The sequence below is a fragment of the Lepidochelys kempii genome, chromosome 3 (assembly GCF_965140285.1).
Source record: "Lepidochelys kempii isolate rLepKem1 chromosome 3, rLepKem1.hap1, whole genome shotgun sequence".
In the NCBI taxonomy this organism is placed as follows: domain Eukaryota; kingdom Metazoa; phylum Chordata; order Testudines; family Cheloniidae; genus Lepidochelys; species Lepidochelys kempii.
Window position 1 is genome coordinate 162,851,038 of NC_136382.1, and position 24,693 is coordinate 162,875,730.

The window sequence follows — 24,693 nt, forward strand, 5'->3', positions numbered from 1 at the left end:
TCAGCATCCCACAGCTCACTAAGAAATGGGGGACCTGTTGGATGTTGAAAACCTGGCCCTCTTTGTTTATCTTCAGCCACTCAAACTGTTTTTGTTACACTGTGGAGTGAATTTAGAGCTCTTGATACTGAGGATCTAAGAAAGGGTAGTGGCTACAGCCAGGCACTGTATGTACAGAATGCAGATGATGTGTTCAGTGTCACCACAAAGCTCTGCCAATTCATGTTTGCTATTCCAGTGCCAGTTCTGAGCAACGCTTGTGACTTCTGCTGGGGTTTTGCAGTGTGGACCAGAGTCAACTAAGAGACAAAACATATTCTGGGCATGTGAACTAAACAAGATTTAAATCTAGATTTCCACCTGTGAAAGTTACCCTTAGAGCTTTAATCCTCTGTGCTATACAGGTCCCAGGATGAAGCTGTTGGTGTTTTCCAGCTGGTAAAGGGCCAAATCTGTGTAACACAGATGCATTAGTGGGGGAAAAGAGGGCAAAGGGAGCCTGTGTCCTGTGAAACCCAGCTTGTGAACTGATGCAGGAGCAAGGCAGGATACCCTGCTAGTGCCCCCTGGGGCACAAACATACTCATTCATGGGCCAGATCTCCAAAGCAGGCCCCTGGCACCATCTGAGTGTGCAGCAGTGTGTAGGGAGGGTGCATACACTGCTGCTTTTTGAGGGAGTTGTAAGGCATGCTCAACCATACAGCTTCTTCCTACCTCCACCTAGCTAACCTGAACCAGGCACCACCAGGAGCCTACTGCATTCACTCTGCTTCCCTCCCTGCCCACGTGGCTACAAAGAGCAAGGGCAGATTTGCACAAATCTGTATTAGCAATGTTCAGCAAGACCAGTATTAACTGTGCATGCCTTTAGTATTACTATATAATAAAGATTATGGAAACACTCCATAATAAAGGTCAACTTTTATATTGATTAATATGTCTAATAACTAAAGCATTAATATGAGCTACATTTCCAGTGTTCATATAAAAAACATTTGTGGGAAATCAGTATATTCTATGGTAAGGGGAGTGAGGGAAGGATGGAAAGCTGGAGCTTGTCAGAGCTTTAGCTCTGACACATTTAACTTATCAACATTTGAAAGGCCTATAGTATTCTTCCAACAGCACATAGCAACATGCTTAGAGGGCTAACATCAACCATTTGAAGGCCTTGGAGATATAGAGGCCATTGTTTAGCCTTTATGACTCATTATTTTTCCTTACTAAAAAGGTTGTTACTGTCCAGGTCTTTTCCTATTCCCAAGAAGCCACAGAAGAATTGGAAAGAATTTGGTCCGATGCAGGAGGTCACATTTTAAAAATGACTTCCAAAAAAAGCATCCACAAAATGTGTGGATTTGTGAATGTAAACCTCACTATTTATACAGGCAAAATTAATTAGGCTCACAAATCCTAATATGCATGTGCAAATACAGGTGTTTATGCTTGCACATGTGGGAATTTTGTGAGTAAATTTCAGGAGGCTCTTTTGCCCAAGAATACCAGTGTATTTGTAAGGGGACTGTTGCCCCCTTACTAACATTCAGTGGGGGTGTTTTGGTTGGCTAGCTCCCAATACTAAAAGGGGAAGGGTCAATGGGAAATCAGGACCCTGAGACTGACAGTCCCCAGGAACAATGGGGACAGGCCAATGCTCCAGGTCAGCCTGAATGACAGGGTGGGCAGCCTGATCAGGGAGTCAGGAGGCCAGGGGGTCCTGTCCTCCATGTAAGCTGGAATTGCCTGGGTCAGATAGAGTGGGGCTGAGCTAAGGAGAAAGCAGGGGCCAAAGCTGAGCTGGGGAGCAGAGCTGTGCCAGATCCAGAGGGACCAGAATAGCCCTGGGAGGAAAGCTGCAACAACCAGAGCCAGAGGGGCCAGAAAAGCAGCCCAGGAAGGAGGCCAGTGCTAGGAGCAGAGTCACAGAAGCAGCCCACAGAGCAGCAGCAGCGCTGAGACAGAGTGGTGGAGCTGGGTTTGGAGCAGGCCGGAGCCATGTGCGGTGAGCAGCTGGGGAGAGCGAGGGGGGACCCTGGGCAGCAGGCCCAGCACAGGGAGATGCCTCAGCCAAGAGGCTCTGCAGGCCAGGCTTGGAGGGGGATCATAACCCCGACAGGGCGGGGGGGCGACACTGGGATGAAGGGTCCTGGCACTTAGAGCCTGAGAGCATGTGGCCACCACCAGAGCAAGTGTCCAACCCACAGCATCCCTGCAGCACAGCCAGGTCCTGAGAAGGCAGCCTGGGACTTAAAAAGGAACAGATTGTGAACTGCCCTGACATTCCAGAGACACTGTTTGTGATGTTCCCTGCCACAGAGCGGGGTGATGTGTTTCCTTTAACCTTTCCCATTTTTCCTTATTCTTGTTAAAATTGTTGATTAAATAACTTGTAATGGTCAGTGGGTCAGAGAAGTGCCCAGTGCAGAGAGAATACCCCAGAGTGGGGACACCCTAGCCCCTGTCCTAGGTGACCACAGCAAGGTTGGGGGTCAAGCCCCCCAGGAATCCTGGGCCCAGCCTTGTCAGGGTTATGAGGACTCTGCCAGACAGAAGAGTGGAAGGGGAGTCCTCGAGGGCAGGGAGGCCTCTGGGTAAAGGAAGTGGGAGCGAGGACTCAGATCTTTCTGCTAGCCCATTTTACCAGGGTAGTGCAGAAGCCAGGAAAGTTCCCCACAATAGCAGGACCATTCCCCCACTTACATATTGATGAGACATTATTTGTGAGTTGTTGATGGTGTTCTGCATCAAGAATTGGCATGGGGTGTGGGGCTGGAAATCAGAATGGCCAGTGGTAGATTTTGAAGGACCACATAGAACACGCTGTTACAGCTATAATATAGAATCATAGAATATTAGGGCTGGAAGAGACCTCAGGAGGTCATCTAGTCCAATCCCCTGCTTAAAGCAGGGCCAACACCAACTAAATCATCCCAGCCAGGCCTTAAAAACCTTTAAGGATGGAGATTCCACCACCTCCCTAGGTAACCCATTCCAGTGCTTCACCACCCTCCTAGTGAAAGAGTGTTTCCTAATATCCAACCTAGACCTCCCCCACAGCAGCTTGAGACCATTGTTTCTTGTTCTGTCATCTGCCACCACTAAGAACAGCCAAGCTCCATCCTCTTTGGAACCTCCCTTCAGGTAGTTGAAGGCTACTATCAAATCCCCCCTCACTCTTCTCTTCTGCAGACTAAATAACCCCAGTTCCCTCAGCCTCTCCTCATAAGTCATGTGCCCCAGCCCCCTAATCATTTTTGTTGCCCTCTGCTGGATTCTCTCCAATTTGTCCACACCCATTCTGTAGGGGGGGACGACCAATACTGGACACAATACTCCAGATGTGGTCTCACCAGTGCCGAATAAAGGGGAATAATCACTTCCCTCAATCTGCTGACAATGCTCCTACTAATACAGCCCAATATGCCGTTGGCCTTCTTGGCAACAAGGGCACACTGCTGACTCATATCCAGCTTCTCATCCACTGTAATCTCCAGGTCCTTTTCTGGAAAACTGCTGCTTAGCCAGTCGGTCCCCAGCCTGTAGCAGTGCATGGGATTCTTCCTTCCTAAGTGCAGGACTCTGCACTTGTCCTTGTTGAACCTCAGATTTCTTTTGGCCCAGTCCTCCAATTTGTTTAGGTCACTCTGGACCCTATCCCTACTCTCCAGCTTATCTACCTCTCCCCCCAGCTTAGTGTCACCTGCGAACTTGCTGAGGGTGCAACTCATCCCATCATCCAGATCAGGGACTGGCAACCTTTGGCATGTGGTGCGCCAGGGAAACCCCCTGGCAGGTTGGGCTGGTTTATCTGCTGCGTCTGTAGGTTTGGCCGATTGCAGCTCCCACTGGCTGCGGTTCGCCGCTCCAGGCCAATGGGGGCTGCGGGAAGCGGTGCGGGCTGAGGGACGTGCTGGCCGCCCTTCCCGCAGCCCCCATTGACCTGGGATGGTGAACCGTAGCCAGTAGGAGCTGCGATCAGCTGAATCTGCAGACGCAGCAGGTAAACAAACCAGCCTGGCCAGCCAGGGGGTTTCCCTGGCATGCCACATGCTAGAGGTTGCCGATCCCTGATCCAGATCTTTAATAAAGATGTTGAACAAAACTGGCCCCAGGATCGACCCATGGGGCACTCCACTTGATACCAGCTGCCAACTAGACATCGAGCTGTTGATCACTGCCCGTCGAGCCTGACAATCTAGCCAGCTTTCTATCCACCTTATAGTCCATTCATCCAATCCATACTTCAACTTGCTGGTAAGAATACCGTGGGAGACCATATCAAAAGCTTTGCTAAAGTCAAGATATATCACATCCACCACTTTCCCCATATCCACAGAGCCAGTTATCTCATCACAGAAGGCAATCAGGTTGGTCAGGCATGACTTGCCTTTGGTGAATCCATGTTGACTGTTCCTGATCACGTTCCTCTCCTCCAAGTGCTTCAAAATGTATTCCTTGAGGATCTGCTCCATGATTTTGCTGGGGACTGAAGTGAGGCTGACCTGTCTGTAGTTCCCCGGGGTTCTCTCTCTTTCCTTTTTTAAATATGGGCACTATATTTGCGTTTTTCCAATTGTCCAGGACCTCCCCCAATTGCCATGAATTTTCAAAGATAATGGCCAATGGCTCTGCAATCACATCAGCCAACTCCCTCAGCACCCTTGGATGCATTAGAACTGGACCCATGGACCTGTTCATGTCCAGCTTTTCTAAATAGTCCTTAACCTGTTCTTTCACCACTGAGGGCTGCTCACTTCCACCCCATACTGTGTTGCCCAGTGCAGCAGTCTGGGAGCTGGCCTTGTCTGTGAAGACCAAGGCAAAAAAAAAAAAAAAAAAATTGAGTACTTCAGCTTTTTCCACAGCGTGTGTCATTAGGTTGCCTCCCCCATTCAGTAAGGGTCCCACACTTTCCCTGACCTTCTTGTTGCTAACATATCTGTAGAAACCCTTCTTGTTACCCTTCACATCCCTTGCTAGCTGCAACTCCGATTGTGTATTCTGCACATCGGGATGGTTGACATGAAGTTAAAGTCCTGTGTTATCTAGGGCAGGATGCAGCCTGTGAATTTGCAGACATGGGAGCCATATGATTATGGCTGCAGGAGACCAAGCCAGCCATCTTCTGGAATAAACCAGTAATGCTGACCTTTTCAGCTACATAGGGCTGTCTTCACTGACACAAAGGTGGTTTCCACACATCCCGTCCCCCTCCTCTCAGCAAGGTAACAAACATGCAATAGTTCTAGCTTGTTGTAAAATCCTAAATTGAGACAAGGCACTTGTGTTTACTTCAAAGTAGCAAGGCGAGGTCAGCATTATCACCCCCCAGCCCTGCTGGTGGTTGACCTCACCTAGTTTATCTTGTACTAAAACTATAGGGCTTCGGCTCCATTATGGTTTTACAGCAAGATAGCTAGCATGTGTTAGCTATTCTACTGTAAAAACACACCCTTTTTGTCAGTGAAGATCTAGCCATAGTCACCCCTCTAACGCCCCCCCCCCACCTTTGAGCTAAAGGACAATCATTCTTAGCAGATTAGGCCCTGTGCCTCTCACTTCAACCGTTAAGACTATTCATGAGTGTGCAGTGGTCAGGGTGACCCAACAGCAAGTGTGAAAAATCGGGAGGAGTAATAGGCGCCTATATAAGACAAAGCCCCAAATATCAGGATTGTCCCTATAAAATCGGGACATCTCGTCACCCTAGAGTGGTGTGCACTCTCACTCAAATTAATTACAGCAACATGGATGCTCAGCAGTCTTCCTTGTGGGGGGCTTTGCCATGGTGCTGGCAGCTGTTCTGTGATTTCTCCTCATTTTTTATTACCTCCCCTCACAAGGTCAGCTTTGGTTGGCCAGACCAGGTGTTACATAGGAGCTCATGACTATGTACCACCTGAGCTCTGCTCTCTGCTGGATGGAATATCAGTTCTACTGAAGCATCTGTGTCATAGAAATGTAGGAGTGGAAGGGTCCTTCACAGTTCTTCTAGTTCAGTCCCCTGCACTGAGGCAGGGCTAAGTATTATCTATACCAGGGGTAGGCAACCTATGGCACTCGTGCCAAAGGCGGCACGCGAGTTGATTTTCAGTGGCACTCACACTGCCCAGGTCCTGGCCACCAGTCCCAGGGTCTCTGCTGCTGGCCTGGGGTCCCGGCCGCCAGCCTGGGGCTCTGCAGCCACCCCCAGCTGTGGCCCACTGGCCCCAGCCTGGGGCAGTAAGGGGTGCAGACAGGGGCAAGAGGGGGTGCAGCTAAGCACCCCCACCTTAAAAATTGTAAGAAGTGGAATCAGAATTTTCTGACAGATTTCAAGATTTCCAACCATTTGGCCCAATGCTTTCTTTTCTAATTATACCTGAAAAGTTCAATGAAAGCGACTGAGATTTGTCTGTCTTTCAATGGATGGGTATTAAAAATTTCAAACTGCAGCTCATTCCAACTTCATTGGAACCTTTCACATACTTGAAGACTGTTATGCCTCCCGCCCCCCCAGTTCTCCAGACTAAACAAACAATTGTTTCAATCATTCCTTGTAGGACATGTTTTTTAGACCTCTGATTATTTTTGTTGCTCTTTGCTGGACTCTCTAATTTGTCAACTTCCCAACGTGTGGTGCCCAGTTCTGGGCACAATACTCCAGTTGAGGCCTTATCTATGCTGAGTAGAGTGGAAGAATTACTCTTCTCGTCTGGCTTACAACACTCCTGATAATTCATCCCAGAATGATCGCTTTTTTGGCAACATTACACTTTTGACTCACATGTAGTTTGTGATCCACTATAACCCCCAGATCCTTTCCTATAGTACTTCTTCCTAGGCAGTCATTTCCCATTCTGTATGTGTGCAATTGATTATTCTTCCAAACCATAGTACTTTGCATTTGTCCTTATTTGAATCTCATCCTATTTATTGGAGACCTTCTCTCCATTTTGTCAAGATCATTTTGAATTCTAATCCTGTCCTCCAAAGCACTTGCACCCCTCCCCAAATTGGTATCATCTGCAACCTTTGGAAAATGGCATAGAGAATATATTTATAATAATTTATGAAGATATTGAATAAAACCAGACCCAGATCCACAGGGCCCCATTCACTATGCCCTTCCAGCTTGAGTGTGAACCATTAATAACTACTCTGAGTATGATTTTCCATCCAGTTGTGCACACTTCTTATAGTAGGTTCATTGAGCCTGTATTTCCCTAGTTTATGAGAAGGTCATGTGAGACAGTATCAAAAGCCTTATGAAAGAAGAATATTAGGTTGTTGCGACATGATTTGTTCCCCTCTAGGGCCTGTTGTAAGCCCTAACACCACTATAGCTAGTCGAGGTTCCCCTTTAGCACAAGCAGTAGGGGCTGAGTTTTTGGGGTAGAAGGCCTTACCTTATCTTCCTACTGACAACTGTGACGTCCTGTACAGCTGTAAAGTGGATATGCCATTTCCCTAGTCATAAGGGCAGGATACAGCTCCTTCAAAGCCTGTCCATGAAAATTTTGGGTTAGTTGGAGAGGAGTCACGTGTGGGGAGGTTCCTTGGATAATTCTCAAACTAAACAGGCTCTCTCTTCAGTTCATTCAGCCTTTACCAGCCCAGGAAGGAAGGAATTCAGGTCCTGAGTACAAGAATTTAGGGCTGAATCCCTTGCTGGTAGAACTATGTGATTGTGCACTGACTTCAACTGACTTTTGTCCATTTTCACCAGCAGAGAATTTGGTGCTGAATTCTGATCTCCTCTGCGTGGCAGAGAATTGGGCTGCCACAAGGACAGCCAGCAACCCTGCTGGGGAGGCTGGGGAGTAGTTCATCACTCACCCTTAGCCAGTGAAAATTTGTTGTCCTGGGCACAATGGGGAGACTATAGCGCATTAAGGCAAATTGCTGCCTCCCACTGACAGAACTCAATGGCTCTAGTCCTCATGTTATATTTGCAACCCACAAATAGCAGTTATGTTATGTTTGGTTTTGATACCAGAATAATGGAACTCTCAGGCACTCGGTACTGGCCAAAAAATAATCATATGAGACAGTAGCAGCAGGGGACCAAGAGAAACCACAAGGATTCTATCTGACAGAACTCTCAAAATAGTAGTTCACGTTCCTGTGTCTTCTTCCAAGCCAACTACTCTTGCACATTTCCATGCTCATTACTGCATGGACAGAGGGAGCCTTCTTTGTATGCGACATACACACAAGGCAAAGAATAGCCAAGCTAAACGTGGCCTCTGGACAACATGCCATAAGAAAGGGAAGAATGGAAGCATGTTCCTTTTGCAAAGTGGAAGTAGTTTCCACTGTTATTGCCAACAGTAACTCCATTGACTGAAAGAGAGGCAGCAGAAGGGAGAAATGCCTTATGTTGCATTCAGCAGCTGAGAGCCGTTATTCCAGTCTTAATGAAAAATACAAATATTGGTCACTTTTCACTGTGGTGTCACATCCAGGTACATCTTCCCAATCTCATACACCCCTCTAACTTGTCCCTTGAAAAGTGGGGTGTGTATAGGAGTTGGGTAGTATCCCTTTAAATAGTTTTTGGGCCCACTAGTGGGCCTCCTGATCTTCTGTTGCAGAAGCCATCAGAATGCTGCCAGAGAAGTGTAGAGATTTATGTAGTTAGGCATTGTATGTTTATACATAATTAATAAACATGGTTATTTGGAGTGCAATTGTGTCAATGTGATTTCCTCCGACTCTTAATATTGTAGAGAGAGCAAAGACAACAGATGGTACATCTATCATCAGACCCACAAGACCCTGCTATACATCCATTTTTACTTGTCTGACTAAGCTGGGCAGAGGGGTGTCAGAGTGAAAACATATTTCTATAAAGACCATAGCACATGCTCACTTTTCATTATTTTTGAATCAATGTTGCTTGTAATTGTTAAGGACAAAGAACATGAAATACAATGAGCACTAGCGCCAGCCTGGTAGTCTATTATCCATATAGAATCAGAAGCTCATTATTCAATCATCTGAGGTCTGTGGTCACACGGATACCTAAGCTCCAGTCCCATTAACTTGAATGGGAGGCACAGGTCCCCTTTGATGTGTGGGAACAGGGAATGTGGCCAGCTTTGATGGCTTTAGCACCTCCGTGCCCATTTCACTTACATCCTCCTAAACTTGATCTGAACCTAGGTCTCCACAGGCGAGACTACAGAACTAACCCACTGCTAAAACAGCACCTCTGTTTTCTGTATTTTAACAGCTATCTAGACAGACTCTTGGGGAAAAAGAAAAGAGCATTGAACAACATTGTTACTGCACTTCTGGCAAAATACCCACACAGAGTGGCTACTTATCCTTTTGGGAAAGTGATAAACTGCTGTTGAGTTCAATGGATAGCTGCTGCGATGTATTTCAAGTTCTTCAGCGGTGCCACAGCAAACATGATCTCCAAGCCTCTTATCTCCCCTTTGCAACCCGTTAGGGCTACTGCCCAGCCCCAGGGGCTCTGAACTCCCAGCTACTTGCATCTTTTGGATAGTTTACTCAGCCACTGTCCTCTGATTGCTGGTCTCCAGTCACCTTGGGTCTCGCTAATCTCCTCTTTTTCTCCGTCAGTTATCTCTAGGCTGCCAATCTATTCTCTGCAAGTACTCCAGGGCGTACCTGAATTCTTCCCCTTGGGGCCTCCTATCTCCCTTCTTCAGCTATTATGTGTCTTTTGTAGGACTCTTGTTTCGTATAATCTGTGAAAATCCAAAGAGCAGTGGATGAGCACACAGGAACGGAGAGGGAGTTGACTGGAAAAGCTACAAGTTAAGAGGCTAGGAGAAACCAATTGGAAAGCTCACTGACTTTACAAAGTTGCTACTCTGTGGCCTCCGATCTCCAGTTTCATGTCTAATCTTGAAAATATACAGCCTGCCAATTACTGGTTTTTTATCTTTTTACTGGAAGCCTATGAAATTACACAATATAGCTTGAATGTAGATTGACATTTTGGCCTTTTGTTAATTATTCATTATTTGAATACATTTAAAGAAAAGAAAAATGGATGGTTTGTTTCAAAGCAGTTTTCAGAAGTGGATCACTGAAAAATCAGGCCATGACAACAGGGGATAGCTTATTATACCAACCAGAAATGCAGAAAGCCATTTGGCTAGCAGGTATTTGCAGACTCTGCAGATATTAATAGGGTCTTACTGAGTTCTTCTGAACAATTCCCCCCCAACCTCATTCAGAGTCATTTGCTTTTTTCACTTTGACACCATTTCCCCAATTTTCTGAATACTCTCACTGGTTAGACTGGCAAAGCCTACAGTCCTCTCAAGGGTGTTCCCATTAAACAGATGGATACAAGAGATCATTGACAAACAACCTTCTTCCTTAACTGCACTTCCACCTGCTTGAAGGCAAGCGTGACGTAACATATGTAGAAAAGGGCGGGAGCCGAGACTGACCCTTAATCTGGCTCACCTACATGCTGGAGACTTGCTCTGCCAAACTGGTCTACACAGTAGATGTGGGCAGGGCTGAATTAAGGCAGTCTGGGCCAGGCAAATCCCCACAGGGAACCCCTTGGCCCCAATCCTGTGTTTTGGCCATATACCCCCACACTGTGGCTCTACTCCTCCTTGAGGCGGCAACAGTGGGCACTACCCACACAAAATTCAATTGCTGTGCTTGTGGAGAAGCACACTCCTGCTCTGCCTCCACTCCCCTTTGGGCAAGCTGAGCCTCCTCAGACCACCATTCCTTGGCTGGGCTCTGTCATGTCAGGAGAAGGAATCTGCATCCCCTCACCAGAGGCTCTCAACGGTCAGCACCCTTTCCCAATACCACCTCAACATGGTGAGCTGTCTGCAGCAAGGGCCACCACTACATAGAGAAGTGTCAGTGAGCTACCAGAGCAATGAATGTCTGAGTAAGATGCATGGAGCCATTCACATTGCTCACATGTAGTGTTTCATGCTGTCTGCAGATTCAGGCAGATATCACTGCATTGGTTTATACTCTATTCACATTTTGAAGGTTCTCTTTGCAATCAGGAAAGCTAGAAACAATGTCTTTTTTTACATGAAAGCTGAGACAGACATCATGTGACTCCAGGAGCTGGGACACAACATATGCTCATAGTACCTCCATCTTAATCTAGGGGGGAAATGAGGATGCTACATCAGCATGTGAGCAGCAAATAAAACACTGACATTTATCTTTAATTTCCATTCAGATCTAGCTGATGATTTATACAGCATTCTCTGTCCAGGGTGTAAGTTTCTAAGAGCAGGAGACTATTGACTTCTGTTAGGTTTTGAACATCACCAAGCACCCTGTCAGAGCTTTTTAATGATAAGCCTTAAAATCTATGAAGTATTAGCTTCTTCATGCTATTCATACTTTGGAATTGCTGTATGAAGCCCATTTTACCCAAGGGTCTTAAAAAACAAAAACAAAACAAAAAAGAATTAAGCCCCACAACACATCTGTATAAAGGTTCTATGGTATCCTAGTTTGCAGAGGAGTAAATTGAGTCTCAGAAAGGTTAAGTAACTTCCCCAAGGTTACACAGCAAATTAGAGACAGACCCACTAACAGAATTCTGTCTGCTCATCACCTGCTCCAAACCATACCACCCCCTAAACTGCAGAAACACTGTAAGAAATGTAAAACGTCCTTCTAATTTGTATAATATTTCAAAGGCATTTTAGTTAGCCTGTGATGAATATGAAACTAAAAACAATCTGTGTGTAGGTGTCGCTTTTACCTTTCGTTGGCGGATGAAGGTAGGTGTTTTAGGTTCAGGTACTGTAGTGCTTGACACAAACTCTTTGGTATGTGTCATCTTTAAGGTACGTGTCACAGCTTGGTCTTGCAAACTTCCTGACTCATGACAACAGCAAACACCTAATAAGTTAATGCTCATAACAGCATTTTATATGGTGAAAGATTTCCAGCTTTTACAACTTTGAACCCATTATCCCATAACATATAATACAACTGTCTCAAGGTTATTTACCAAAGTGATTGCAAGAGCATGTGTGTTGAGATAGGAAACTTTTCTTTTATGAATGATTAAACCACCATGACTAATTCAATTGCTGCTATATTTCTGAAAGAGTGTATACATCAGAAATTCCATACTATTAACCTTCTATTTTAGTTAACTAAAAAAGACATTTTGCTGATTTGACAATTGGATGGTGCTAAGATCACTCTTTCCCCTCTGAGGTATAGCCATGCACTGTGCCACTCCTGTTAACACTGCTGGGAGTTGCACACACGTCCTGACTGAATACTTTCCTATGTCATGTTAGAGCCTGAGTATTGAAAAAGGCTGAATTTGTTTTTGCGAAACTGAGTATTTTAGGGAAATTCTCTACATTGCTATCCAAATACTGAATGAAGAGTGAATGAACGAGACTTTCACACTTTAACGTAAGCCTATAGATTATGTAGATATTTGTTAACATTTTAATTACTACTACTCTTTATTGTGTTTATTACAAGATTGCCTAGGCACCTGCTAAGTAAGTGCCTCATAGTGCTAGGCACTGTATAAACACAGAGTCAGACAGTCCTTACCCTGAAAAGCTTAAATTTAGACAGAAAAGACAGACAAAAGGGAGGGGAAGGGATACAACATGAGCAGAATGATGTTTACAATCCTCACGTTGGGTGCACGGTTTTTCATTTTTAACTGGTTTGGGTGGGCTTTTGTGGGAGTGGATCATGTTTAATCATTTCGTCTATGGTGAAAGGGCCTGATGAATCTTCCTAAGCCACTATGTAGTGGTCTATTAACTTGCAACAGTTTTCAAGTTAATAGACATCTGTTGCAAGGAATTTTTGACCTTTGATTACAGTTCGGTGGCCTATGAATTGGTGGTGTTGAATCCAGTGACTAACAAGCAGGTGTTTAATAAAAATTTCTCGCTCACAAAAATGAATGAAATACTGGACCTATCGAATTTAGTGGGAGTTTTGACATTGACGGTGAAAACAAGAAGTCATTCTTGCCTTTAATTGATACCTCAGCAGAAATACTGAAGACTGAATAGGTCATAGAACTATCCTCTAACTCCCTAGGTCAGCTTGGAACACCAGAAGCTGAGTCCCAGGCCACTGACCATGCCGCACTTGGAGACAGGACTGCTAGAAGGACCTCATTCAAAAGCCTATTCAAGTGAATGGAAAGACTTGAGTGGGCTTTGGATCAGCTCCTCAATACAATATACATTGACTACAAGCATATGATAGGATACCTAATACAGTCTTATGTAAAAAAATTCAGATCGGCAGGAATCACCACTTCTTTTGTGGTGATCATGCTGAATTAGAGTGCTGGGCAAGAACAAACTCCAAACTGTGAGAGACTCTGGAAATAAAAACTTGTTTCCATATCAGTTTATTACACTGTATAACCAGAAGTCTGCTATGTTCCTTGTACACCATTTTTGCAGTGAGATGTTGGTCCTAAACTTTTGCTGAGTCACTTATTATAGGAAGCTCCAATGTACTCTACTTTAAACATTGAGTGTTTTTACTGTTGATAAAGAGTCCCTGAGATTGATAGCCATAGGGAGAGAATCTCTCTTACCACAGACCTGAGAGGGTCATCTCTGGAGGTCAGAGTCATCCAGTCTGACAGTAAATCCTTTGCTGGTAAATGTAACATTAGTTACAAATGTGGTAGCTGTGTGATATAGTTCCTTATCTCCCCCCCCCAATCCCCTGCCCACACTTATCTGTCTGTAGTCATCTCTTGTCTCCTTGCATTGTAAGCTCCTTGGAGCTGGAGTCTTTTTGTTCTGTTTTGTACCAAACCTATCACAATAGAGCCTTGGTCCATGACTAGGGTTTCTAGGCACTATGGTAATACAAATTATTATTAATTACTTCCACTGATAAAGATGGGGTCACACATCCACTAAGAGCTGGCTTGAAAACCATCAAGTTTTTGTACATAGAATGATGCTAAGCAGCTCTTATCTGGTAACAATGTTTGAACACTATGTACCTGGATAGATATGTGACTGTGCCTGTTCTGGGGATTAGTGCTGCCAAGCCAACGCCCCTTCCTGTGGTTGTATAGCACAACTCTATCTGGGCCCTTCTCTTGTTCCAGGAGCTGGAACTTCCTTTTCATGACTCAGCCCTCCAGCCAGGTCACTCAGCTGTTCTCCCTTCCTGGGTGGTCTTTCAAGATCTTTCTCCACAAGCAGCATTCGGCAGTCCTCGCCCATGCTGCCTGACTATGTCACTCCAACAGTGACTCTGGCAGTCTTCATAGCCACTACCCTCTAGCAATTATGGTTGCCACTCAGACAGTCCAATTTTTGGCTTCTCTGTCTGGGTGCTGTCAAGGTTCCTCCCCCACTCTGAACTGTAGGGTACAGATGTGGGGACCTGCATGAAAACCCCCTAAGCTTACTTTCACCAGCTTAGGTTAAACCTTCCCCAAGGTACAAATTAATTTTATCCTTTGTCCCTGGATCTCCACTGCCACCACCAAACTCTAACTGGGTTTACTGGGAAATGTAGTTTGGACAAGTCTTTCCCCCCAAAATCCTCCCAACCCTTGCACCCCACTTCCTGGGGAAGATTTGGTAAAAATCCTCACCGATTTGCATAGGTGACCACAGACCCAAACCCTTGGATCTGAGAACAATGAAAAAGCATTCAGTTTTCTTTCAAGAAGACTTAATAGAAGTAAAGAAATCACCTCTGTAAAATCAGGATGGTAGATACCTTACATGGTAATTAGATTCAAAACATAGAGAATCCCTCTAGGCAAAACCTTAAGTTACAAAAAGGACACACAGACAGGAATAGTCATTCTATTCAGCATAGTTCTTTTCTCAGCCATTTAAAGAAATCATAATCTAACACATACCTAGCTAGATTACTTACTAAAGTTTTAAGACTCCATTCCTGGTCTATCCCCGGCAAAAGCAGCATATAGACAGACACAGACCCTTTGTTTTTCTCCCTCCTCCCAGCTTTTGAAAGTATCTTGTCTCCTCATTGGTCATTTTGGTCAGGTGCCAGCGAGGTTACCTTTAGCTTCTTAACCCTTTACAGGTGAGAGGATTTTTCCTCTGGCCAGGAGGGATTTTAAAGGAGTTTACCCTTCCCTTTATATTTATGACAGGTGCCATTTAGGGTTGCCAGGTGCCCTGTTTTTAACCAGAAAGTCCAGTCAAAAAAGGGGACCTGGCAACCCTAAATGGCACTTGAATCAAAAATCTGGTTACTGCAGGGCAGAGGGAGGCACTGCATCATTAACCTGCACCAGCCCCTGCTCAGACTAGGCCAACTCCTATATGCAGGCAGGCTCCTTGATACAATTCAGGGAGCAATGGGGGGAGAGAAGGAGAAGAGTGAACAATGGGGCAGGGCGTTGGGGGTCTGGTTACCAGCAATTAGAAAGGTGACAACCCTATTCACAATACTACTCTGCAGTGGTTGGTGGGGGAAACTCAGGCCCATCCTCTACTCTGGTTTCTAGTCCAGGGCCCTGGAGTGAACAGTTAAGGTCTGCACCTACACCAGTATTACTCACCCCAGACTCCTCTTTATCCTGCTTCTTCACCCCTTCTATTTCCCTTACTTCAGGGAGAGGGACCACAGGCTTCTTCCCTGCTTTCCCCCACACTGTTGTTGTCCTCCTGGCTTTATAGAAGCCCTGCTCGTTCCCTCACAGGTGAGCTTCCTCTTAATTAGCTCTCTCCACATTTCCTAAATCTCCCCCATTTGTAGCTTATTTGGCTGATTGGGCTCACTTGGCTTAATTCAGCTCCTGCAGAGCCCATGTGGGGAGTACACTCCATCACAGTGATCCAAAGATAAAAGCTTCTCAAAGGCCCTGAACCTTGTCATCATCTTGCAAACAATTTAAATGTGCAAGTCTATGAACAGTGTAACTATAGCAACATTATAGCACCTGAGTGAAAAAAATGAAGAGAAAGAATACAACAATTTGTGAGCTGTAGCTCACGAAAGCTTATGCTGTAATAAATTTGTTAGTCTCTAAAGTGCCACAAGTACTCCTTTTCTTTTTACGGATACAGACTAACATGGCTGCTACTCTGAAACAATTCTCTGGTTATGTCTTTCTCAGCTTGATATTAGTCTTAGCTTGAGTAAACAAGTTACAGTTCAGCCCTTTATTTGGCAGAGCTTAAGTCTCACTGGAAATATGCTTTACATATTTCAGGGTTTTTATGTATTGAAACCTATCTTTGCTTCTCTTTTCAGTTCAATAAGAAGTCAGTTTACTGTACTTGGTGCACAGCAGCTGATAGCCTGGCTTAGCAGAACTCTTCTCCTGTTGGCCAACATCTCTGCCACAAAGACAGAGCCAAACCACTTCATATGGTGAGACTGCACTGGTGTCTGTAGGATGCAGCAGGCTACTAGAGTTAGACTGCTCCTATTTGACTCACTTTCCTGATTGATCAGACCCTGAAACAGTTTGATGGTAAGAAAAAATTAACTTTTTCTCATTAATGTCTGGCAGTCGTGGGTTATGTTAGAGGTTCTAGAGTGGTCTCCACTCAGCTGCTATCCTGTGTAGCGTCCTAGCTACAGCTATGTCTGCTCTCCCAAGTGCTTTCCTCAGTTGGTTAAATTTATAAATTGAGCCTATATAAAAATTATACACACAAAATCTAGAGTTGCAAAGTCAAGCACTCAAAAGTTAGGAAATTCCAGAATTAAAGTTGTCTGAGGCAACCTTAATTCAGCCTTCTTGTATCTTTGTATTATGATACAATCTTTACCTACTACACAAAGGAGGACAAATTAAAGTTGCACAGGCTCTGGCCATTCCACCTTCTCTCCAACCAGAGGGACAAAGTGGTGTGTGCCACCTGAGGATTCTCCTGCCAATACCCAATCATCTAGTTAGGCCAGCTTTCCACCTGTTCTGTGCTGCTGGAGTACCACAAAACAGGCAGAACCAGGGGCAAGGATTTAACCCAATATGTCACATTTTACACTAGGGTAAATCACTGACTTAAATAGACTTCTTGTACTCAACTTGAGTGATGTCAGTGGAATGACTTCACATTTAAACCATTGTAGCTGACAGCAGAATTTTTCCTGTTACACTGATCTCATTCCCATTTAAGGGTTATTTCTACTATATCCACATTGATGGTGCAGTTTGTGCCGACGTGGCATACACTTATGCTTTATATATCCATTACTTCACCTCTGTTGCATTACTAATGAATTCCTGTAGCCTGTATAATGTAGAATTTACATTAGATGTCTTGACATTGACCTGCAATTCCCAGACCTACAGGTAGATCTAAAGCTTTTCCTTCTCAAAAACAAGAATTTCCATTTTCTACATACAACAGGACAAATTCTGCCCTGAGCTACAACTCCCAGAAGTTGCTGGAGCGCTCTCCTTCCTCCTACATTTCAGCTATTTACATATGAAAACAAATAAACACCTGTTCAAAGCACATACAGCCTTATGTAAACCCGAGTAACAGCACTCAAATGTATCCAGTGCAAACAAACCCAATGAACCAAATATTCCAAGTTGGTCAGAGTCCTGGCAGCAAGGGGACTGCATCATCCCCAATAAACAGAAAAGTGTAACAAATTCTAGAATAAACCAAGTGAACTTGGGAACGCCTATAGCTGAAGGACATAGCAATGCTAATCTTCGGATTTGTACACAATCTTGCAAGGACATGATTGTTCTTACCCCCTCATTTCTCGAATCATTTTAATGGTGTTTTAGGATTTGTTTTATAGACAGTTCTGGTGATGTTAAATACTATCTAGTTACCTAGCAGCATAAGCACAGACTAGTTTAAAAAATAGTTAGCTAGCATCATGATAAACTATAAACACTGAAAGCAGCTCATGTCCAAAATCATCTAGATTTATTAGAGTAATATATAGTCAAAAGAAAACAAAAGGTTGTTACTATCTGAACCTAATGCACCAGGATCTAGCCCTGAAGACCTCAAGATAATTGTCTAGCTAGATCACTAGCCGCCAGAAAGGTGGGATGTAAACCACTTCTCTAGCCATTATATTTTCCTTGTGAGAGCCTGATCACCACTGAATTCTTATAAGAGGTGTGTTCAGGAGCACTTCCCAGAATGCTCTTTAAATTTGGAAGGGAGAAGAACTTCAGCCATTTTGTATTTAATTGCTGAAGGTTACATTTTGATTCCTTTCAGTGGGTATCTAGATATTTAGTTCTTACTATGTTTATACTCATTTTCTCTTTACTCTTATTTCTTAGAAGATATGATTCTTACACAGTCCCTAACCCAGAATGCTTCAGTCTACCAAAGATGAGACAAAGGACAAACAGTTCTGTAAAGAGAGTGTCCTGCGATTATAGGGGAGAAAACCAAAATACACAAAATTCTAAACCCTGTTTGAATTTTTACAGGGTTTTAAGGAGGAATTTCAAGGACAATAGAAGGCTGTTAGTGGATAGGAAGTAGGAGAATCTTCCAAGAATAGGGACCAGTATGATAGAAAGCATTGAGTAGAGATGAAGTAAGGATATGAGTTTGGGAACTATACAGGGAACAAGAGTTTGAATAGGAGGAAGTGAGGCTAGAGAAATATCTTGAACCCCGAATACTTACTTGAAGCTTATCCCACCTGGTTTGGTATGGAATCTCAGCTAAAAAAAATATGAGGATTTCTGGTAATTTGTGGTGGTGGTGGGGAGGATGGAAATCGTTATGTTCATGGTATACACAAAGTTAGAAACAAAAACAGATACTCTTTCTGAAAGGTTGCAGTAACACATATCAAATACAGAGAGTGATAGAGCAGGCTGCTTCCTAAAGCCGAGGCGCAGAACTCAACCCATTTTGCTCCAGACTGGCTCTTTTGCAAGTGACTGTTAAAGACCCAGATCTCACCATTTCTTACAGAGTCCCCTAGGAAGATCAGGAAACCCCTTAAAATTATAAGCTATCACATTAAGTATCGCACTTTTCAATACACCAGAGAGATATTTTCCAGAGAGCTTTTTACACTGTATTTTGGTTCCTCTACATCTAGATAAAACCAGGGTGTTACAAGGGCCATGAATCAAATATCGAAAAAAATAACCTAACTTTTCTCAAACCTTTAACAAGTTTCAGGTACAATTAACATTTGGGGTGAAATTTTGGGCTGGTTTTTATTTTATCCAAACTAGTTCTCTTTGCCCTAATTTGTGCTATTAGTAAGCAGACTAGCTCCAAAAGGATCCAAATCGAAGATCTAAAACCCTGGATCCCAATGCCATCCCTACGCCCCCAACTTGGGAGCATTTGGAACACCTAGCCAGATCCAATTGTCGTGGCACAGAGGTCTTTCTAGAGTAAGTGTGCTCAAGACCTTACTGAGGCATGGGTTAGAATAACTTCTCTTGGTCTATGAGGCCTATGAGTCTGTATTTAAAATCATTTGTATTATTTCTTTTCAAGTGTGTGTCTGTGATTATGTTTGGATGTTTATTCTTCTTCTTCTTCTTCAGAAAAGAGGTTAAGCTAACAGCTATTATGATAGCCCGAGTGAGCTTGAAGGTGGCAGAGTTGGCGACAGAGGCATCTGCGTCGGTTTCTGAAGCTTCAGGAGCATTTAAATAAAATGGAGGGATATTGGAAATCAAAGACCAAATCACAGGGGGTAATTAAAGATATTTAAACCTGATAGCCCTCTGCAGGGAGTTGGACAAGATTTCCCCCTTGTAGTTTCTCCTCTATGATGAGGACTTTTGTTTTTCTCGGGTCCCAACTGAGGTGTTGTTGTCCTTATTTGACATTGTCCCCCTTCTTTGCAAGGGGAGGGTGCTGAATGCAGTGGAACCAATGGGTGCCGGTGGAGCAAGAAGTGGGCAAGCCACAGTAAGATTGCACCTGGAGATTCCACACAATGTACACTGGGGAGCTCTGTGGAACCATAAAGTAAGGGTTTGGGGAGGACAGGTAGTGTGGACACAATCAGTGATGGACTATATAGGTGTCTTGGTTGATCTGAATATCAGTACTGAGCCTGATGTCTTCCCAACCATTTTTGACCATCTCTGCTTCATGCGATCGTTTATTTAGTTGGTGTTTTAATACTGTTAATTAAACGTGTATTTCAATTCTAAGTCCTATTGCTTTGTCCATCTCTCTGCCAATGCAGAATTGTTCCCTATTTTCTAGTATTTTGCCCAGTCTAGTTTTCAGGTACTCAAGTGAGTGAGTTTCCACTACTTTGCTAGGAGTATTCCATAGTTGACTAGCTATTAGTTGCTGGAAAGGATGGGGGTTCATTTTATAGCTACTAGGTCACTGGACTTGGATGTTCACAGGTAGAGTTTACATCACAAAGCCCTTCTCACACAACAGCAGAATTGACAATATTTGTAGAAAAATAGCTCTGAAATGGAGAGTGAAAACTATCGCTAAGATTCCTTTCTGGGCAGCATGAGAAAACACGTACACAGGCAAAACACAATAACCTAACAATCTATCTGCTCAGCAATTTTCAGGTTTCACTGACATAAATCCCTGGCCTGTTTGAGCTGGTTATCTGAGCAGTTTGGTGACACAGGTATGTGTTGCGCTGCTATCAGATTTCCATAGTAGTGTCAGGTTCACTTTACAGTTTGGGGTCAACATTTTGCAGCCCTTATGAGCTGACTAAACACTCTGAAATCTTGTTCTCTATATGTAATAAAAGATCAAGCACTCTTACATTATAAAGAGGAGTTTTATACTCTGGACTTTTTTAACCTTTATGATCTGTAAGTGCTTACATATGCTCTATGAACTTATTGCACTTGGAAGCTAGGCCATTCCTGTCCTGAAAATGAGTTTGGCATCAATATCTGGGCCAACTGTGTCATTGGTTTTCCCCCCACACTCCTAAACCATCCAGCAGTATAGAACCACTTCTCTCATACACTTCAGCACCCACCTTTTGAGTGAAATCAGTATCCACTTCACATTACCATTATTTTATTCCAGGAGAGCTGAGCAAGTAATTGATAATTTGGTCAGGTGGCAGAACTGAAACTTTAGGGAAAAATGGGTTTGGGTCGATCCAAGATGTACAATTTTTAGTATCTTCTTCCCAGAATGAAAAATTGAAAAAAAAATTTTGTTTTCGGATTATGTTTTCAGGTAACTTACACCTTAAAAAAAAAAAAGAGTTAAATATAGCTAAAGTGTTTTTTGCACCAAAACATCAAATTGTCAAATGTTGAAATAGAAACATTTAGACTTTCTATATTTTTAATCCAAATTCAGGTTAAATTTGGTCAATAATTTTTGTTAACCCAAACTGCCTTTTTCAGTGAATAAGCAGTCCAAATTTTTTTGCCCAGTTCTACATTCCAGTAGTACCTAAAGGCCCCAACTGAAACCAGACCCCATTGTGTACATCCATACACTAAGACACAATCCCAGTCTATCTAAGTGTTTTTTTACCACCACCCATCACTGCAGTATATGAGCACCTTCCACATAAAATTGGAAGCGATTGTGAAGTCCCCAGTGGACTTCCCAGTGTTGGTGGCACTTTCCCCCTTTCAGGGTAAAACAAACACCTACAAGATCTCTATCAAGCATTCTTACAACTACAATACCCACCTGCGGAAGTGAAGAAACAGATTGATAGAGCCAGAAAAGTTCCCAGAAGTCACCTACTACAGGACAGGCCTAACAAAGAAAATAACAGAACGCCACTAGCCGTCACCTTCAGCCCCCAACTAAAATCCCTCCAATGCATTATTAAGGATCTACAACCTATCCTGAAGGATGACCCAACACTCTCACAAATCTTGGGAGACAGGCCAGTCCTTGCCTACAGACAGCCCCGCAGCCTGAAGCAAATACTCACCAACAACCACATACCACACAACAGAACCACTAACCCAGGAACTTATCCTTGCAACAAAGCCCGTTGCCAATTGTGCCCACATATCTATTCAGGGGACACCATCACAGGGCCTAATAACATCAGCCACACTATCAGAGGCTCGTTCACCTGCACATCCACCAATGTGATATATGCCATCATGTGCCAGCAATGCCCCTCTGCCATGTACATTGGTCAAACTGGACAGTCTCTATGTAAAAGAATAAATGGACACAAATCAGATGTCAAGAATTATAACATTCATAAACCAGTCAGAGAACACTTCAATCTCTCTGGTCACTCGATTTCTGATCTCAAAGTGACTATCCTTCAACAAAAAAACTTTGAAAACAGACTCCAAGGAGAGACTGCTGAATTGGAATTCATTTGCAAATTGGATACAATTAACTTAGGTTTGAATAGAGACTGGGAGTGGCCAAGTCAATATGCAAGGTAACCTATTTCCCCTTGTTTTTTCCTACCCACCCTCCTCCTCAGATGTTCTTATTAAATCCTGGATTTGTGCTGGAAATGGCCCACCTTGATTATCATACACATTGTAAGGAGAGCGATCACTTTAGATAAGCTATTACCAACAGGAGAGTGGGTTTGTGGTGGGCGGGGTGGAGAAATCCTGGATTTGTGCTGGAAATGGCCCAACTTGATTATCATAAACATTGTAAGGAGAGTGATCACTTTAGATAAGCTATTACCAGCAGGAGAGTGGGATGTGGGAGGGAAAGAAAACCTTTTGTCATGGTAAACACCCATTTTTTCACAGTTTGTGTGTATAAAAAGATCTTCTGTACTTTCCACAGTATGCATCCGATGAAGTGAGCTGTAGCTCACGAAAGCTTATGCTCAAATAAATTGGTTAGTCTCTAAGGTGCCACAAGTACTCCTTTTCTTTTTGCTTGGGGCAGGGTTTGCATTTTAGATTTGTTAATTTACTCTTGTTTGTTTGTGTGTTTTCAGTTGATTTGTTTCATTTCTATTTTTTGTTTGGGTTAGTTGCTTGGGGCTATTTGGTTAGAAAGTGGATGTCAGTGTTGTGAGTATGATTCTTATGGTGGAATCGCCTATAATCTATATAAATAGAATGGAGAAAGGGCGGGAGGAAGGAAGCCTTACTAGCCTCATTTTGCAGATGAATAAACAGGCATGGAGAGACTACAACTTGTCCAAGATCCCATGTGCTGTCCGTGTCAGAGGCCAGATTTAAGCAGAGCTCCTGTGTCCCAGCCAGTGCATTATTAATGAGACCATCATTTTTCTAAACACACATGGCAGTTTTCCCTAGGAAAAGTAAGGCAGGGAAAACTGAAGGCCTGCTCCTACTGATGTAAATGGAAGTTTTGCAACTGACTTCAATGAGAGCAGGTGCAAGCCCATACACAGGCTGAATGGAATTGCCCACACTGGAATATGGCTAGGATCCCCCAAGGATTAACACCCCTAGCTTTGGAAAAAGAGCCATGGAATCTCTAACAACCAGAAGTGTTCAGGACCTTGTTACATCTGATCCAAAAGACAGCTGACAAATCCTTAGCTAGTGTGAATAGATGTAGACCAGCTGGACACAATGAAGCTATGTGGATTACAGTTTTATCAATCCCAACCATCCAACCCCCCCTCCCCCCCAAAAAAAACAAAAAAAACAAGCCCAGCCCCAGACCCTCAAGAATCATGAGACTGGCTTAAAAAAATCAGAAGATTAAAAAACAACTTCTGTTCTCTTTGCCTTCTGATTTCTGAGCCTTTAGGGTGCACTTGTTTCATGGTTTCCAGCTTTTCTCTACAATCATGAAACAAACTTTAAAGAAAGTGAAAGCTAAGGTTCTCATACAATTGCACGATTCCAACACTGGGGATTTAAGGAATTCACCAAATATCATCAGGCTTGTGGTAAAAATCACAAGAGTTGCCAGCATTGTGACTTACACAATGCTGGGGTATTGGTTCTGCATTTGCTTAGAGGGAAGAGCGCCACCTACTGAAACACCAGCATCTCTTTCTGCTGTATTCTCTTTGGAAGGCTCCTAGCCAAGGTACTGCCCCGTCCCATCCAGATGACAAGTTAGAGATGACAAGATCAAAGCCTGAAGTATTATGGCTATAGGTTGGCCACACTCTTTAAGAAAAGCTCATCCTTCTGAAAATATCTGTTTTATAATGTATCTTTGCATGATTCTTGTATCAATATATTTTAAAGCTATATATTATGCTTCTTACATGTCTATTGAAATTGAGTTTTAGAAAGTGAAGAATTACTGCCTGTTTAGTGCCACTCACTCTGGTTTTCCATTCATATCTCAAGGTCTGATCCAAAACCCACTGAAGTCACTGAAAGCCTCCCATCATTTTCAATGGACTTTGGATAAGGCCCTCAGATGTACATCTCTCTCTATCTTCTTATGGCTCTCTACAAGCTGTGGTTTAGTGATGAGTCATCTCATAACCTAATCTTTTTCTGCATGTAAATTTCAAATGTACATATAGTATGATGTAAAAAATTCAGGCTACAATATAGAGCTTAAAAACAGAAGTAATAAAGTTTAGGAGGTTGCATCTGGTAATGCAGACACATAGCTGTTGCTAAGTGTAATCAACACTAAATAGTCCCACAAGGGTGTAACAGAAGGCATAATTAAATTTACAGAGACATGGGTGCTGATAAAAGAGATATCTGGCTTCTTTTCTTACAATCTCAAGTATTATGGAAATGAGCCCTCTAGTGGATTGTAGAAAAAAAAATCACTCAGTGCGTCTGTTTCACAGTATATCTGAATGCTTAATGAGGGGACTCGATGGATTTTCCGATGTTGATTATTGGCAAATAAATAAAGGTGGTCAA